Here is a 19,877-nt window from a genome sequence, read left to right on the forward strand (position 1 = left end):
TGGGAGAAGATTCATTAGACCACTAGGCCTTGAGCTTGGTTAAAATCACACTCTTTTAAATCACCCTGCAGAGGTTTTCGGGTGCAGGGGATAACTCACGAGAGAGAGAGACTGAGAGAGCTGGGGTCTAGGCAGGCTCTGACACGGTCAGTAATATGACCTTGGAAAAGTCATTTTCACCTCTGTGCCTTCTTCTCTGTGCTTCCCCTCTTATCTTCTCTGTATGGCCTGGCAAAATCTACAGATCAATAACTGCTGTATCTTATTACGTATAAATATGTCACTTGGGACCCTCAAACCACTCGCAGAGAGATCCTGGAGTTGCTACCAGAAGGCAAAACCAGTGATGCTGAGCGCACACATGCACAAATTGGCAGAGAAAGCACAGTACTAAAGCATGCTTCCCATTGCAAAAACATTTCAGAATGACAAAGCAGTGAGGGAATTGTACTTGTCTTAGTCATGAACACCAGGATTTACTTAGTCAAGCCAAAACTAACTGGAAAGATGGAGGTAGTGGAACATCGAAGAACTGAGCCGTTACCTGCCATATGAAAGTCAAGGCTGGCCTGGTAGCTGCAGAAATTTTACAGAACTTTCAAGAAGAAACAGATAGACAGGCCAGAGGCTGCATGTAACCAGTAAGATGCGAGGAGCTTATTAAGCGTTAAGTATAAACAAATACAAAATGAAATTAAAAAGAAAAAAGATCTGAAATCAATACTCTCTCAAATACCTGTCTTATCAAGCCTGGCATGTTGATTGCAGCCCAACCAAAATGACCTGCTCTGAATGATTCCCAATCCTTTTCTCCTTCATTTTTATTTTTTCATTCCTGCACTCGGATAATCTTTTATTGATATGATACACGCTTGTAAGAACAATGCTGCAGAGATAGTGGGCTTGCATCATTTCACAGACAATGTCATCTTCAGGACTTGTGCATCCTGTCTACCAAAAGTACAGAGGGACACAGGCAGGATTTTCAATGGAGCCTAACACAAAACCAAATTTAAGTAGGAGTTGAGAAACCCAGGAAGGCAATTAAATTTGCTGTGCAAAGGCTGCTTGGAAGCAGGCTAGAGAGGAGGTTTTGTGCTCAGTAGTGTTAATTTATATCAGGGGATGATCTGGCTCTTTGTTTATTACTTCCATTTTAACAAAGGTAAAACTGGAGCTCAGAGAAACTAAATTCAGGAGGAAAAAAGAACCCAAACTCAAAGCCATCTTGTTGTAACTGAAGGGAACTAGTGAACATAATTAACCAGTGAGGGTAATTAACCATTAAGACTAAGGATGTGGCAACTTCTCCATTGCTCTGAGGCTGTTCAAGGTGACTAGATACCTCTGGCTGAGCCAGAGACTGTGGGACGGATGTAGGAGTCACTAACTGAAGTTCTGCACTGTGTGAAAGGCCAGGTAGAAGTGTCAAACCAGAGAAGAAGAAGAGTAAAAGTGGGAAGAACTGTCATTATTTGTACCAGCCCTTTTCTTTATGCTCCCAATACAAATGTCCAGAGCTTATCCATACAGTTGCAGCTCGGTCTCTTTTCTAAGAAGTTACAGCTTCTGCATATACCTGGAATTTCTGAGTTTTCCATCCAAAGTTTCTCCATTAACATAAAAATAATAATAATAAACTCCTCTCTGCTTGCCTCACGTTTGACTCTTCATCTCAAAGGAATTCACAAAGGAATGCCAAGTGTATTTAATGGCATTATTTGGAGATGACAATCAAACTGATTAAAATTAAATGATTGCATGAATGCCTTGCATGTATCCAACAACCCATGAGCTATTACACCCTCTAATTGTATGACTTTGGTGTGCTGGATGTTATGAGGTGACATCACTGAAAAATCATGGAGCTGAACAAGCAGAACCTGAGGTCTGAAATACTTCAGAGCTATATGATGTTTTGATTTGATTCAAAATCACACTCACTAGCCATGTTTAGGGAAAGCCTTGTCCATTCCTTGGTCACATGGATGAAAGGGTATTCAGGCAGAGATGGTTTTTATGCTGTCCAAGCAGCAATATAAAGTCATTAATGCTATTTGATTCCAGTTGATGTCTTCCACATCTGCTGCTTAGTAAGGGGTCAGAACTAATCTCTCCACTGACTTTCCTGTCACATCTTTGGACCCCTTGCCCCAAATTCTCATAATCTTGTCAGTCCCTCATGCAACCTCTTTTCCTTACCAACTATCATCCCTTCCTCCTCTTCAACTTCACTATCAATGTGCTCTCTCTGTCTGCAACTTTCCTTTAGCTCCATTTCTTTCCGGGGGCCTTAAAGCCTCCCTCAGTCTTTGATATGAGGCATTTTTTTGTATCTGCAGCTGCTCAAGGTTTACTCCAGGGCACACACATGTTTTTAGGATTTTTTAAAGAGGTTCTGAACCAGCACATGCTTTTGAAATCACCCACGCTATAAGCACCTCAACCCATTTAGCAGCCCATTACTTGCCAAATGGGATCTGTGGGCTCCCACACATTATTTGTTGTCCTTAAGTGAAGCATTTTGGGCCTGCAGCATGCAAAGCATGCTGAGAGACACAAAGGACAAACCTGACGACTGCTGGTCCAAGGGAGACAGATTTTCCTTTCCAGTGCTTTCCCTTGGTGTTTTTTTTTTTTTCATGCTTCTATCCTTGTCTTCTTTACATGACAAAAGAAAATAAAAAGGTCCACAAAAATGTGGAAACTTGGAAAGTATCCAGAGAAAGAAGATCAAGGAAGAACCTGATAAGGATGGTGGGGTCAGTCTAGGAAACCACCCACAGTAAGAAGTGAGGGACAAGTCCCAGAATATATGCCAATTAATTTCTGCAGCATCAGTGCATGGGCTTCTTTTTGCAAGAATGGCAAATGCAGAGAGGTTGGGATCACACCTGGATCTGTTGCTGGGAGTTGCAAATGTTCCTGTCACTGAACAGAGCTAAAATGGGATTATCAGTTTACATTACCATCCTTGAACAGTGGACTGGATAAGGTCCTCAGGAGCAGGTCAATTTCAAACACGGCCCAGAAACACCACCCAGCTCTCAAGTGCATGCACAAAGGATAGGACAAGAGCACCAGCCTTTAAATCACTGCAGACCAAGATCATATCATCCTGCAACCATCATCCTTCCAAATATAGAAGGGGATTCACTGACAACCTCAATTTCTTATCTTCGCTGCTGACCTTTACTGAGTTACACAATTGGTTTCCTTCACTGAAGAGGACTCAGATTCACAGTTTACTATGCACCGGCTGTCTCCACTTTTATGGTTTGCACTTTTACTTTATTATCTTTAATTTTCTTCTTCCAACTCTTGAGTGGGTATTAGAAAGTCAATACAAAACCTATTCCGGCCTTTTATTCTAAAATAACAGCACTAAGCTTGTTTATTTACACTGAGACAAGATGATATTTGTGACAGCCTTGTCAATAGTTCAATGGCATGGTGCTAACTTTTTTCTTTAAACTCAAATGTGCTTTATTTATGTGTGTCTGTCTGTCTCTCCAGATTAACTCTTGTTTTCCAGAATCAATATCAATATTCTCCAAAGTGTTGAAAAACTGCTCAGACAACAGCTGCTGAGCAAAGCACGTGGCCTTGGAATGCCTCACTCTAGGTTACAGGTGTGCTGATTCCCACCAATGAAGGGTCAGCTACTCATGCACTGAATTTACAGTTCTCAGCTTTCTTGGTGTAACAGGACCACTTGGCAGAACTTGTTTTTACCAGATAATGGGGAGTAATTGGGAAATTATAAAGTACCCATGAGAAGGATCCCCAGTGTGCCCTCCTCTCTGCAAATTCAGGCTCTTGGTCTCCTTCCACAACGTTCTAGTGCCCCCGTTGCTGTCGACTGAAATCTCTTTTCCTGGGAGACGATGAGAAGGAAAGACCAAGCAGGCGATACTGCCCAGTGGTCCCTTTGGGAAGAGGTGAATCATTCATCCTCTCCTTGATAGAACTTGGTGTCCTGCAGCAACTTAAGAAAAAAAGCTCTGTCAATTCTGATAGCATTATTTTTCAGTCCTACTATGGGTGGACATCTTAAGCCAAGTCCTATGCCCTTCTGTGCCTCAGTTTCCCACTTACAAAATAGGATGGATGCAAACAATGCTTTGGTTGGTTATAGATAACTACATATATTTTCAAATTTTAAGTCTCAGAATGAAAGGTTTGACTTTTAGAGGAAATGCACACCTACTTTTCCCACAAAATCAAAGTGAAATGTTTCATAGCAGTGTCAAAACCCCAAAGCATTAATAGTTGTAATAGTTTTCCTACAAATGTTGGGGTTGGGGTTGGAGCCATCAGGACCAGAGCACCCCTTCATCAAAGGTCTTACCCACTGCACTGCAGAAGTAGATGTTTCTCAGGTGTAGAACTGCCACCACTGGACGCTTTTTCTGCTCTCTTTTGGGGTTGGTGTAAGGTGCTTAGCTTGTCTAGGAGTCACTGAAGAGAGAGGCAGTCCCCCAGGGTACGACTGTTTTTCTCCTGAGAGGTTTAATGTGGATGAGATGCAAAGGCACCTCTATCTGCAAACACTAGTAAAGCACATCCTCCAGACTGGCTAGTTTAAAGGTGACTATCCCCTTCTCCACTGCTGGCAGTGGAAGCTGGAGGAGACCTATAAGCCCACTCAGCCTGGGGCTGTTTCTAATAACCCTCTGGGAAGGAAAAGTTGACAGGACAGCCTGGCCAGAGGGGAATTCATTCAGATCAAAAGGTTTGACTCAGATCAAAAGCCAGAAGTGAGGTTGCTCATCTGAGCTGTGTGAAATCCTCAAGCCTGAAGAATGGGTGTCTGAATTGAGAATGCGCTGTCAACCACCCTTTGTTACCTGATATCAAGGAAGTCCCCAGCATATTTCATCTCTAAGTCCCAGGCAGCTGTGAAGAATAGTAGGAGGTTCTCTTATGGTTGTGTTATCCTTTCCTAGATACGGGTTATCTACGCCTTGCAAATCCAGACAAATGGGCTCTTTGCTTTTGATTTAGACCTGACTACTCTTTGAGTCACCAGCTATGGCTCTGCATTTTGTTGCCATTTTGTGGAAGGACCATCATCTGACTTCTTTCACGTTACTATGTCTGAAAGACACAAGTGCTGACTTCCTCAAATACACAAAACCAAGGGCTCTGCCTGCAGGTTTCATGAGATGTGGTCTGTATTACCTGGTCTTTCAGATCCCTCTCACCAGCTCTGAGATAAAATGCAAAAGTGAGGGTTTGTCACGTTATGGTGCAGATCTTTGCCAATGGAAATGTGTTAGCTGCGATTCTACAACCACATTCTTCTTGTAGGGTCTGGGGCGGACATGTGCATTGATGATAAGGGGGTTATAAACTAATCCAGCCGTTTCTTGTGATAACGTCTGCAGCTCAAGACTTATCAGAAAGTGCCAATGAGGTAGGCAAGGTTATAGGCCTCCCACTAAGTCTGCTGCACCTGAAGTAGTTTGTGCCTGTGCTACACTGACTTAGCTTTCCTATTCCTGGTGAAGCGTTTGCCTTTGTCAAGTGTTATCTATGTTTGCAGAACCTGGAGCCTTGTCATCCTTTAAAGCATGACTGTCAGAAAAGTTTGACCCCCTTTCATAAGGCCCAATTCTGATGCATTTTCATTTAACTTGGACTTTGGGGAACAAATGAGCTCTGTAATGACACAACACTTATTCTAAGTCTTTAAAAACACCTGATGTTCAGCTTGAACATAAGCTATACCCTCAGAATTGCGCTTGTCCCTGCATACTTTTCAGGTTCTACCTAGCACACTTATCTGTCTTATCTGCTAGTCCAGGGCATCATTGTGCCTGAAGCTTGTCTCAGACCTTGGATGTGCTCTCAGAACTTACTGGATTTTCTGTACTCCAGAAGTAGCTGCCTTTTGGTGCTGGGTACAAAACAGGAGTCTGCCAGTTTCTGTAAGGACACTGTGGAGAGAAAGCTTGCAACGAGGGCAGAGGTGGGTCATGAATTATTTTTGAACTCTGATTAGCGGTAAAGTGGTGCCTGGGAGTAAATGCTAAACTGTGGAATTCAGATGTGGATGGCTGATTATTTCCCATCTTCTGTTGACCTTAAAAGTCAATAAAGCTCCCATAATGCCCTGCTTTGAGATTCCCCTTTCCTCCCTGTAACAGTGTGATTAAAATACCATAGTTCAGGTCCAGCATATTTGGATGGTGCCATGTGCCTCTTCCCCATGGATTTCTTCACTCTGGCTGTCAGCCAATCAAGGCTTCAGCAATCTGATCAGCTGCATGATTTAAGGAGCCCTCTTTTCGTGGAGAAGGGCACATTCCTTTATAAAAACTGGTGAGATATCACATTTCACAGGATGACCTCAGCTTTCATAAGATGATGGGAGAAAATTGGTTTTGGAAATCGAGGAAAATTGCATCTTGTGAAACAGAATCCAGAGACTGACACAGAGACCACCTTTCCATTCCAGTCCATTTAATTTTCAGGGTTTGGTTCTGATGGGGACCTAAATATAGTTTGGGTCACTAGACCAGAAACACAAAAAATTAACAACAGAAGAAACCCCTCTCCCACTCCCCTTTATTCCAGGAAACTCTCACAGCAAATGAACTATGCTCAGAGCTGAATAAAGAAATGGAGCTTGTCCTCCATGCTACAGCAGCAATCTTTGAGGGAGAGGTATACTTTTATTAACAATATCCTGCAATATTGTTCTGCTGCCATTGCTCTGCCCAAAAGGCGTACTTGAAGAGGCAAAATGTAATGGTCTAGACACTAAGGCCTTCACCCAGAGGTGTTTTCTGGAGTCTGAAGTGCTACGTAAACCTGAAGAGTTTGGCATCTATTTAATTTCCAGGGCCTTATCCTGAATGCTTGAGGAAAATAACAAAAATAGTCAATGTTTATAATAAGTAGAGATTAACTTTGAGAGCTGTTTGGAGAACATAAGAAAGATTCTCTTTCATGAGGTCATAAACTTGATGCTCTAGGCTAAATAGAGTCTGACAGGCATGTTTGTTCAGAATGCATTTATTACTGAACTATCAGGGACATCCACAATTACTGTCATGAGTCGTCTGATGATTAAAGAGCAGAACGAGCAAAATGGAAGATTAAAGACATAGTACAAGAAGAAGCAATGTCTGTCTTCACTGAGAGTGTCCAACTGACAGGAAATTTTGAGCCATTGAGGAATTTGCTTGTGTGTGTGTATATGCTGAAAATTGCTGTACATTTCTTAGCCAGTGCTCTGCTTGCATAACCTTTTATATGTATAACATACCATCAAATGGCACAGATCTTATACTCTGCACATTTAGGTCTTCAGAGGGCCCAACGTGCGGAATTTGGACACTAACAGGGATGTGCCAGTGCTGCTCACACTAACAGGGATGTATCAGTGCTGCTCAGTCTTGTGCCCCTTCAGTGATGACTTGTAATCCCTAGTACCTACAAAATGCTTTGCATATTCCTTCCACTTTCAGTATTCCTGTCAGAAGACTGGACGTGGCTGAAGTTCCACTAGTTTCTACAACCTTGCATCTTTCCCCAGTGTCATCTGGATTCCAGTTTACCCTCTATGAACTTAACACTTTCACTGCATCACTGGGTGAAACCTCTGCAGGTGTATTGTGGTAATACCTGCTTTACAGTGGAAGCGCAATGACTGACCCCAGAGGTGGATAGAGAAAGGAGGACATACCAGATTCCTTCTGAAATTGAGGACAAAAGGTTTTCCTTGTGTGCCCCTGTGTCATGAATTTATTCACTCCTTCTGTTGCATCAGACCTGCCTGGACTTTCTTCTCCTGTGGAGCTCCCTGGAGGTGACTAACAGTGACAAAAGCTTGTTGTAATTTAAGATGTGATTTGATCTGAATATGTATAAGGGACAATAAGTATGCCAAGCCCTACGTAATCACTGAGGTCTTTCCTGAATAAAGAGAGAGAAAATATAAGAAAATATAAAATAAGAACAAATGATATTCAATCAATGAGGTGTAGGGAAAAATAGGGTGTCCCAAAAGTTTTACCTCTTGAAATGTGGAGATGACAGTAGAAGAGAGCCGTTCTATAGGACAGGCTATAGTTGGGACAATTCAGCACAGTTTCATCTATTCCTTCAGAAATCCTTCTCTAAGTGAATAGAGAGGTCCATATAGATACATCCTAGAAAATGCGTGGGGACACCCATGAAATGGCCCAATCAGAACAAAGTATATGAAGGGCCAGATTATATGATTGTCTGCTAATATCTACCTTTTCATTTCTTCTTTCCCCAAAGAATATTTTCCCATTTTCCTTACCTAGAATGGGCCTGGAGAGCACCCTGCCTGCAAATGGGATTGAAAGAAACAGAAGAATAAAGAAAAAATAAAATCCTTGTCCCCGGAGTGTCTTCACCTACAAACACTTTTCTTTCTGTGCATGCACAGCTACATGTACTGCAACTTTACGACTCTGCTGGGTTCCCTTGGGGAACTTCAAACTCTCTTAATGCTTATGACCCCCAGTCAATTTCCATCCAGAAATATCCTCCATAGAAAAGATGTGAAATAGGCAAGGAGAAAACAAATATTCATTACTCCAGGAGTTAAAGTAGCATCCATTTGGATTGCACATCTGTAAAAGGCCAATAAATTGAAGGCAATGCTCATAATTACATTGCAGGCCAGGCTGAAAAAATGATGCATTCCTCCAGAGCAATTTGCTATTGTTCTGGATTAGGAAACTTCTCCCTCCTTACTGCTGCCAAAAGGGAAAAAAAAAAAAATGAAAGAAGAAAAAAAAAGATACTTCTTTTCTTGGATGTTGATGATTAAATAAAAGAACGCTGAATGGCAATAGTCATTAGACCAGCAGGAGGAATAAATAAGGAACATCATTGGTAGTTGTAAATAATAGATGCCGTTTTGAGCACAAAGCAACACATCTGGTAATTATTCTCAATTCCACTCCAATTGCTTTGATTTGGCGACGTAAGGTGCCACAATGAATTCTGCATTTATTTATTTATTTATTTATTTGCAAATCAGTGTTTAATTGTAAATTGTCTTGGAGGAATCGATGGGATTTATTGCTTCTGCCTTGTGAGGTGTGAAATGTTTGCCATTACTGAAAAATGGATTATTTTTTAATAATCTCTGCCTAACTTTCTTTTTTGCATGTAATAAGGTCATTTTGGCATGGGCAGAAGTTTCTCAGATACTTATACTTTTCATCTCTCTGCTTATACTTTTTTATAGCAGCTCATTTGATATCTTATTAACATCACTTCCTTTATTAAGCAAAGCTTAAACAAGACTATTCTGCTAAGGTCTCTTTATAAGACCTGCCAATTACTTTTAGGCAAAATTTTTAGAGGGGCATGTCTGGACCTAACCAACACATGGCTCCTTATCTATGACATGGTAATAATGGACACTTTTTGTCTGAATCATCTGCTGAGATTATAAACATGCCATGACTTCTCTTTTATGACTGTGCTTACAGCCCTTAGCAGAACATGGACACAGTCACAGTTGCTTTCTCCAGATGATATTGTAATTACCACATTAATTTGTATAACAACCTTCAATCCTCTGTCTGGGACACTCCTTCCCCTGAGCCACACTTATTCCTGTACTAGACTGACAGATTCTCTCTCTTAAGGAGAGGACTGAGTTTGGTTAGCTTTTAATTGGAAAAGCAGAGGGGGAGAGAAAGATATATATATATATAACATATATATATATATGTATAATTTTAATTAAAAGCACTGATTTTAATGAAATCAGCTTTACTTTAAACAAAGAAACAATCCTCAATCACCAGGCCTATAGTTTGAAGCTGATGATGGTATCTGTGGAGGGCCAGAGCCGAGGCGTTTGCAGGGACAAGTCTCCAGACTGGACTGCAGCTCCCCAGCCTTCAGTGGAGCCCAGCAAGGTCCAGGAACAGTCCTAGAAAACCAAGGGGAAGGGGAGGACCCCCCTCTCTACCTACTGTGAAGACTCTGCTTCCCTGGGGATGACTAGAAAGCTGCCTCCTTGAAAGCCACTCTTTCGCAGAACAGCAAAGCAACTGGAGCTGGGCACAAAGTCCCTTCTCTTCCTCTGGTGACAATCTCTACGTGTTTAGCTAGCTATGGGTCAGAGTAGGCAAGTTAATTAAAGCAATAATTCAAAAAGATATGGTGGCAGTGGAGAAAATGGAGCTGTGTGAGCTGTGTTCGTACCTTGTGCACTCCTTTTGTCGTGAGACCCTGGATGCATGATGAAGAATGACAAGTGTTAACCCCTCCAGTCTAGCTGTCTCCGGGCTCTCCTGCTGCAGTGGTCTCATCCCATTTTCTTTCTCAGAATTACAGCAATTAGCAACAGAAGAGACTTATTAGTTCATCTGTCCCACACGCTCACTCTTCTCCTTGGATGGAGTGAAATGAATCCCTTATATTCATGCAGTTCATTGTCCAGCCAATTTTTAAATTACTTGAACAATGTGGATTCCTTCAGAAAGCTGCTTCATCGACTAATGTCTCTCTCTCAGATTGATAAGCTCCCATACTTGAAAGAATAAAATTTATTTGGGGAAGAGGTGAAACTGAAACATTCCTCTTATGGAGCATTCACCAGATGGCTCCATAGGGCATGAGTTAACCCTTTAACCAGCAATCATATATTTCCAGCAGTCTCTACTTTGCCTGTGGGTTACGTTTTGTACCTAGTCAACACTTTCAGAACTGTCATGAAACTTCTTTTGAAACACAGAAATCAATCTGGAAGTCACATTGCAGAGAATGGAAATACACAGTCCTGATGATGTTCCCTCAGCATGATTAAGCTGGGTTCCGGGCTGAGTATGGCTCAAAAAAACACACACAGAGTCACATTTTAGACGTAGTTTCTTTTTTTTTTTTTTTTATGGATTGCAGTACTTGAGTGTGTGGGAAAAGAAGGAGGGAAAAGAAGAGAGGAGAATGGAAGAAGAAAAGATTCAATATGTTGATCCAGATCCTCCAAACTCAGTGGCTTTCAGACCCTTATTTCCTCCTTGCAGGAAAAGAATAAAGATATTTCCTATAAACAGCTGAATCAGAGGATCATCTTTGATATTTTGCCTTTTTTTTTTTTTTTTTGTTGAAGTGAATGTGCTTGTTAAAATTCTATGAAATAGTATAATTGAGGACACATAGAAAAGCCAGGTAAATTCCAAGCACCACAACCCTTTGGGAATGAATGCCGTTTTCAAGTTGTATTGGTTTTTGCATTTGTTTTCCTTCTTTATAGCTAACAGTGCTTCATACTTAAATATCCCCTGCAGGGAAAAAATATTAAAACCTACAGAACAGATGACATAAAGAAAAGGACTGAAAAGAGCACCTGACTAAAATGGTTATTATTATTCACCCTGATACACACTCTCACACATACACAGACATTAATCCCTAGCAACCTCTTTACTAACAACTTCTCGTACAGTTAAGAATGTTACACTTCAGTAGTAAAAATTTATTGTAGTTTATCAATAACAACATCAAAATTGCCCAGGAGAATCCCTTCAACTCCAACAGATATGTGTGCACCCAGACATTCTGTAAAACTTAAGGGGTTCGATACAAAGCTTACTGATATCCACATTGTGTCAGCATAAACTGTACTGGGTGTCAGATGAGATCTTCAGGTTTGTTTTACAGCCTAACTCATAAAAAAAAGAATAAATTAAAAGAATATTGAACATTGAAGACTGATTCTGGCAAATGGGAAAAATCCTCAGCCCCTGGATGGGAACTTTTTATTTAGTGAATTATAGAAATGGGACAATTTGAGGGAAGGAGGGAAGGAACTGTGTTTTTTACATAAAAATTAAAAAAGAAAATAAACTCAAGATGATCACAAGAATAGTTCATACCACATATTCCTGTATCTAATTCCTGTATCTAACTCATGGCTTATACCCCCAGAAGATAAGCGAATCAGCCATCCACATCAAGAAATGTTGTCCATCACAAATTCAAAGTGCTCACTGTTTCTAGAGCTTACTAGTGGGTCTGAGCAAACCCATCAAATCGCAAGTGAGAGGAAGAATTGTTTCCAAGTCACAGCTGAATTTAATCCTTAATGAAGGAAGAGACCTGAAGGTGGGCATAATCTTCAAGTGCAATGATGCTGTTATATGTCATTACATAGGAATACGGAGACTCTGGGTATGCAAGCCAGGACCTCCACCACTTGAGTGAGAGAACAATTTCTGCAGAGCTTTCCAGGGTTGAGGAAGTTCTTCAAGCAATCTCAGTAATATTTCTCGAACATGGACTTAATGTCTAACCTGTAAAAATCAGTCCCAATTACTGTAAGGGTTAATTAATCTTGGGAAATATGTACTCCCACTAACAATATGTGCTTGATCTGTCAGAACAGGTATAATAAACACGGACTGAGGGAAACTGGTCACTGGAGCATTGCCCCTGGTTTCCTAGCTTAGCAGTGTATTCAAAGGCTCAGTGTAGGATTGGGAACAGGGAAGGGGAACTTGTATAAAAGTGGAAAGAATCTCTACAAAACTCCCCCAAACCCCCAGACATTTTTTGCCCTGTTATTTTCAGAAAGCTCTGCCAGGTACTGGACGACATAGAGATTTTGTCTGCTGTATGGACTGTGGTGTCTTTATAGTTCTGTTCTTTTACCATAGAATGTCTCGCAGGGGCTGGTGGACATTATCTTTGCAGCATATCAAAGAACAAGACAAGTAATATTACTGTTTTAACATCAGCTGAGTGCAAAGGTGGTTTTCCCTTGTGTTGGCTGCTCTGCTAAATGGCAAAGGCTATAATCCGGTGCTACTTGGCTTGGATATTGCTCTGAGGTAATTCTCCCTCCAGTGGGGCTAAGTTAAAATAGATAATCATAAGGTTTAGGCAACTCAGGAGCAGCTCTACAAACCTCTGCCCTCCTCCTGACTTGTTTCTTCAGTCAGGAAGCACTAGATATACTCAAGACAGACATTCCTCACCTAATTCCTAGCTTGATGTTTCAAGTGAATATATGAGATTATTAGGTATTTAGATAATTAGAAATAATTAGAATAATCTAATTGTGAGGATGGGTGTTAGTGGTGGCCACAGAAAGTGGCTTACCTTCAGCAAATAAACGTTGGCTACTGCACTGATGGCAACACCTGCAGCCAAGCTGCTTGCTTACGTCGGGTTCATTGTTTCACACACAACCACTTATAAAGAAGGTGGTCCATGATGTGCAAGAGCACCATATTGAATCCTTGCCACCAGAAATACCCTCTTTAACACCTGGTGGAATTGCCTTCCCTTCCTTTCCTTTGTCTCCTCTCTTCTCCCATTTTCTGTTTCCATGCATTGAGAAGGGATAGAAACTAGCTTTTCTTTCGCAGTTTCATCCTGTTGGCCTTCCACACATATAAACAACTTCTGTGGCAGGATAATATATACTAATGCCTGCTCTAATGTACCCCACAGTAAATCAAACTGACTTTTAAGAACTTTTGTGGAGTTACTGCTTAGTCACTACCATTTAAAAAGAAGAAAACCTTGTCCTATTCTTTTGCCTGCTTGTTATTGCTTCTAGAAATTATAGTGATATTACCTGAGAGAGGCATTCAGGCAGGCAAGCAGGCAAAGAAAGGAAGGAAAGGAAGGAAGGAAGGAAGGAAGGAAGGAAGGAAGGAAGGAAGGAAGGAAGGAAGGAAGGAAGGAAGGAAGGGAGGAAGGAAGGAAGGGAGGAAGGAGGGAGGGTGGGAGGGAGGGAGGGAGGGGGGAGGGAGGAGGGAGAGGGACAGTGGGAGGGACGGAGAGAAGGAGGGAAGGGAGGAAAGGAGGAAGGGAGGAAGAAGGAAAGGGGGGAAGGGGTGAAGGGGGAAAAGTGGAAGGAGGAAGGAGGGAAGGCAGGAAGGGAGGAAGGGAAAAGGGAAAAGAAAGGGAAAAAGAAAAAAGGGAAAAGAAAAAAGAAAAAAGAAAAGAAAAGAAGAAAAAAGAGAAAAGAAAACAAAGAAAAGAAAAAAAAGAAAAGAAAAGAAAAGAAAAGAGAAAAGAAGAAAAAAGTAAAAAGAAAAAAGGAAAAGAAAAAAGAAAAGAAAGAAAAGAAAAGAAGAAAAAAGAAAAGAGAAAAGAAGAAAAAAGAAAAGAAAGAAAAGAGAAAAGAAAAGAACAGAAAAGAAGAAAAAAGAAAAAAGAAAAGAAAAGAAGAAAAAAGAAAAGAGAAAAGAAAAGAATATAAGAGAAAAGAAAAGAAAAAAAGAAAAGAGAAAAAAGAAAGAAAAGAAAAGAGAAAAGAAGAAAAAAGAAAAGAAAAGAAGAAAAAAGAAAAGAAGAAAAAAGAAAAGAAAAGAAGAAAAAAGAAAAGAAAAGAAAATAAGAGAAAAGAAAGGAAAAAAGAAAAGATAAGAAAGGTAAGAAAGAAATAAAAGAAGTTATTCCTACTTCTCTAAGAAAAAAAGAAAAAGAGAATATTCTAAAAAGAAAAACACTTTTGCAAATTTAAAATGAGACTAATAATTCTTCTGTAAAATTGTTACTTTTAAAAAATCTAAAAAGACATAGGACCTGAACAATGCATGTGCACACACAGCCCACATAGGACCTAGTTATGTGCAAATTCCGCATATCCAAATTCGTATGATTTTCTTTAAAAGGAAGAATTAAGCTGACTTTTCTTTTATGCAGGAAGCTACAAAGAGAACAAATAATATATGTATGCACTTAAAACTCCCTTGATCTAAAGAAATGAGGGGAGGAAGCATTTTCTGATGCTCATAAAGAGAAGTAACTCTATAGTATATATATATTTATGGTTTCTAAGTCCACTGATTCCTTGCACTTTGTAGCCCAGGTATATCAACTCTACATCAAAAATCTTTTCTGGAGAGTTTCACCTATAGGTTGCCTGTAGTACATTGCACCACATACTATGAACACCTCCGTCTGCATATCTGTGTCCAGAGTTATGCTTAGGTAATGCCCAGAGATTTGACTTTCGTCCAGGAACATACGGGGATTTCAGAACTAAAGCTAAAGCACCGTCTTTCGTGAAGCTACATATACTGGCACACATCTTGGGCTTTGGAGGTCTGCTTCAGAATATGTTTTCCTTCACTTTGTGACAAACAGAGATGTTTTGATTAACAGCTCAGATTTGTTTATTCCACATGACAAACAGACAAAATTCAACACTACTCATGCAAAAGGGTTTGGAAGAAGAACTGATACAGGCTGGACCTGCAAGAAAAGAAAGATTTGTTCATACACTTTTCTTAATCTTCAAGTCCTACACAACGTGAAGATGTGATTGAATAACAGATGCCAGTTTGTTTGAACAGTACTTTTTATGCTGATATACCAGCACAATTTCATAAGACTGTGTTGTTTTTCCTGTTACCTCCTCACTGAAAAGCAGCCACCCCTGAAGCTGTGCTAGCTGTTTAACAATGCACAGGAACCTTCCCTGGTGGCTTTGGCTGGGGAGGGAAGGGAAATGCAACAAGCAGTCTTGACTTTTCTGCTGTGTGAAGAGCACTGTTGAAATCAGCAGAAAGGAGCTAGGAAATCTGTCTGACATCCTGTTAAAACCAAGAAGCTGCTACTACAGGAGGCCTCTTGACAGGGTATCAGAGTGCATACACTGAAACAAGTTGCTTATGGGCAGCCGAATGTGTAAACCTTATTCCAATGCCCCTACCCCCATGAGATTATTGATGTCTAATAAAAGATGGGCTTATAAGCACTAATGAGAACTCTCTCCTCTGCCTAGCTGACTATTTTAACGAAATTTATAAGAACACAATAGGTCTGGGACCTCTTCCACCCTATCAACAGTAGGTTGAATTATCCAGTGGGTTCAAAGCTCAAAGGAGGAAGCCTTGACAGATTGACTGGTAGATGGGCCCAGGCACACACTTACAAACAGCTTGATTGTACAAGTCTTATTTCCTCTGGAATGAAGGAGCAGGAGTCTTATTGGTCCCAGCCAATAGACGGTATAACTTAGAGCAAATTGCCTTCTATTTCTTGCTTAAGATGTTGCTTTAATGACAACTCAATGGCAAAGCATCTTCTGGATTTTGAAGATGTCACTTTAATGCCTTCCTAGGCCAAGTGTTCTTTGAGAAGCTGCGATACCATCACTGAAGGTGGTACAGCTGCAAGTGTGCCGAAAGCAAAGGTCTGAAAGAGAAGGAGAGTTTTTCAGAAGCATGCCCTTCATTTTAAAGGGCAAGGCCGTGGCTTTGAGAAGCTGAACAATTTCTCTGAAGCACAATTTTGTTTGTGCTGCAGGGGTATTTACTGTTCTAAGATTTCCTGGCATTTGGGTTGTGTAGGTAGAACAGATTTACATAAAAAGGGGGGAGGAGGGGATCAGACCTTGAAAGGAGCTTTAAAAGGACAATATCCTAACCCACTGTTTGTCTGGGGGATTTTATTTGGACAGAGCTGTTGCTGAGCCTTTTGTGACCAGACATTTTCACGTGTTTTACTGCATGTTTGAACGGCTGCACGCAAGAGATAATATAACTGACAGGCTAGTGGTGACAGAGTCTTACAGCACAGAGGATGCAGGGAGACTTGGAATGGGGTTACAACCTGTCCAGTACGGTAGCACCATCTTTCCCTTCTTTTCCTGCAATGCCAGCAGCAAGATGTTCCCCATCCACAGGGAAGAGGAACATGGACGGGTGCTAAAGTCGTAACAGGCTGGGCCCAGGGAACTCCCTTCCAAACTATCCGCAGACGCATGCCTATGCCCTCTGATTCACTTTCTAAAACAGCTATAAAAGCCAGGAGGCTCTTGCAAAGATGAGATTGGGAAAGAAGACAAAATGAATAAAGAAGGCCAGATATAAGCAAGGCACGAAATAAGATTTAGAAGACATGACTTCTGCTCCAAGCTGTGTAATGAGGTGCTGCTCCCAAACCACAATGACTCACTGTTCCTTAGTTTCCTTGTCCATAACTGAGTAAGGCAAAGAGGCGGATTTCATCTGAAAGTGTCTTTGAGAGCCACTGACAGAGCTGCAGAAGGGCTCAGTATTGACTACATCGCCCAGCAGAGTAGCACCCATTTTAAAGCCATCTTTCTGCCTTCTTCACTTTTGGGGTAAAACTGAGGAACTTTACATTGCTGGTTACAGGAACAGGGAAATGAAGGAGCTGCAGCTTCAGTTTGCACTCCATCCTGCTCTTTTCTATGGTCAGGTGTTTGCAATAAGCTTACGATTTGAGGCATGTCCATAGGAACCAATGTCTAAGTGTGGAAAGCTACAAGAAATGAAGGACAGAAAAAAGAAAAAGAAAGAAAATCCCCCAAACAGTTGGAAGCATACACACATACAGGGAGAAGCCTTTCTGCAAATTTCTGTGCCAGTTTCTGCAGCCCTCAACCTATTCTTTTCAACACCAACTTGCCAAAATAAACAATAGTTTGCATTTTCAGTGGTTGCTTTTTTGGCTGTAACTTTTCCTATGCTCACATCTCAGCTCTAAATAAATTTTCAGGAGGGGAAACGAATGTGTGCCCTTCCTGGTAGCAAATCCACTAACTGTCTCTGCACTTCATCAGGCTGTGAAAGGCAGACTTCACACCGTGAGAAACAGCGCAGGATAAATCAGCCCATTCACTCTCTTCATTCATCTTTTAAGTGTCTTTTGCATGTGTTCAGATGTATCATGGTGTAGATAATACTGAAACACTCTTCAATATTCGCTTTTAACTGTTTATTGTTACAACATTCAGCTTTCAGGGAGGGAACATGATAGGTGAAGAAAATTCGAAGAAGCCAACACCAAACTGATAGGAGAAGGATACATAAGGCTCAGGTATGTGTACCTCCAAGGCCTCTGGAGTCTTAGTAGGCTTTGGAGCAAATCTTGAATAGATTCATTAAGTACATTCTGGTTTCAGACCTTGTCTTTGTATCTCTGAACACTTGTGAATTCTCAGAGAGTAGAGAGAAAACCTTACCCCTATTCAAGATCAGACTGCTTCCCCTGGCTGCAGAAAGCCCTGATGGCAGTGAAAGAAGTTGCTTACATGGACTGCTAAGAGACTAGTTCCTGCATTTCACCTGTCCTTTAATGAGTGGAAAAAGAGACAGGCACAATCATGGAAGTCAGTGCACATTACACCCTGTCAAGAAACGCTACCAAATCTAAGCATTTATGACATGCTTCTGCAGACGTAATTGAGCAATTGGTTTGTGGACACCCAAACTGTAATTTTTCAAGGACATCAACTGGTGAATATGAGGATTTCCCTGGATTTCCATCTTTACTGTAAAAGCAAAATATATGTGGTTTATGAGCTCTTATGTGATTGCAATGGGTTCAACCAAGGGCCATGTATTTGTTTACGATTTGCCTGGAGCCGGTAAAGAACTATCTTCTGATATAAAACCTGCAGAACTACATCCTGTGCCAACATGTCTTTCCCTTTTTCTAGGCTGCAGGGGAGGACAGTCTTATAGCAATCTGCCTGTTCCAAGCTTCATGTCCTTTAGAGCAGCCTGTGGGTTTCCCTGGGCCACTGTGAGGTGCTGTCAGAGTCCTGCAACGTATTTGCTGGTTTTCCTGCACTTAATGGTAGGATCTTGAAGACAGCTATGAGGAATAATGAAAACCTCAGGGTGGAACTGGCTTCAGGACTTTCCTTTGAACACTTTGCAGGCTGGAGCACCAACTTACATAAACAAGAGTTAAATAGAATATTCTACCCTGGCACTGCTAAACTACACTGCCTGTGAGAGTTCCTTCCCATTCTGCTAATTGAAATAGCAGTTATCAGGTACATATGTATGCTCACTGGTGTAAACCCTTCTGCTCTAAGCAATGGGAAAGGTCTCACACAGCATACTGCCTTGCACACTTAATCTTCACTGCACCCTGAGCTATGGGGAGGTACAGCTCTCCCTTGCTCCAAAGAAGCCAAGAGATATGGCCAAGGTGACACAGGCTGACAGAGACAAAGCAAACACTTCAACAGAAAGTTCAGGTTGGTCCTTTAACTTCTGGGCTGTCCTTTTCTGCTCAAAATGAAAGCAAGTGACAGAAGGAGCCCAGCAACATCTACCAGCTTAATAACAATCATTACTATGCTGGGAGACTGGATGGATAATGCAGTCCCAAACCATGGACATGAACTAATGTCATCAGCATTGGTATAAATAGGGTGTCTGCATTTAATTAATAAATAATAGGCTGCAATGCTAATCTCCTTCTGCTAACTCTTTTCTAAAGGTGCAATCTATTAATCACATGTCACTGCCAGCTTGGTCACTTCTTTTTTTAGATTCAAGACAGAAAAATATAGCTAGAAATAAATGGATCCTAAATACAGCAGGGCGATTGAATAGCACAGCCAGCTTTATGATCCACTGCTGATTTCAATCCTTAGCTACAAGCTTTTCCCCTAAGGACGGATATAATACTTTAAAGAGAGAGTGAAGGTTTGCGATGTTGTTAAAGGTCAGCATGTTACTAATGTCTGCAAAAATGGAAGGGTTTTTTTTTCCTCTGATTATTTGCCCATGGAAATTCTGTCACTCTACAATGCCTATGCGCAATAAGACCCATTTCTATGGGCACTGGACAAGTCAGGTGAGAAATTCCTTTAGAGAACAACAAAACTTGTAGAAAAGCACTGGAAATGTCTCACCTTTTTGGCAAAAGATAAGATTAGGAGTCTAGAAACTCAAGGAGAAGAAACATTTGTATTAGTATGGAAATGTGGTAAGAGGTAAACAACAGCATTGCTCATCTGGGACCATATAGAAGGAGCCGTGCAAATTGCTTCCTCTTCATTGTGACTATCCACTTGCCTGGAAGCTTCCTTCTCAGTGCTCTGAATGAGCTCCATTTTGTCCATAGATACAGTGAAGATTTTCACT

At 41.0% G+C, this 19,877-nt stretch overlaps 1 protein-coding gene across 37 annotated transcripts in view; it reads right to left on the reverse strand.

Moving 5' to 3' along the window:
- Window positions 1–19,877, reverse strand: part of CELF4 (CUGBP Elav-like family member 4) — a 686,780-nt gene that overhangs the window by 247,253 nt on the left and 419,650 nt on the right. The window lies entirely within an intron of this gene.

Source organism: Lathamus discolor, chromosome Z, assembly GCF_037157495.1.
Source record: "Lathamus discolor isolate bLatDis1 chromosome Z, bLatDis1.hap1, whole genome shotgun sequence".
NCBI lineage: Eukaryota > Metazoa > Chordata > Aves > Psittaciformes > Psittacidae > Lathamus > Lathamus discolor.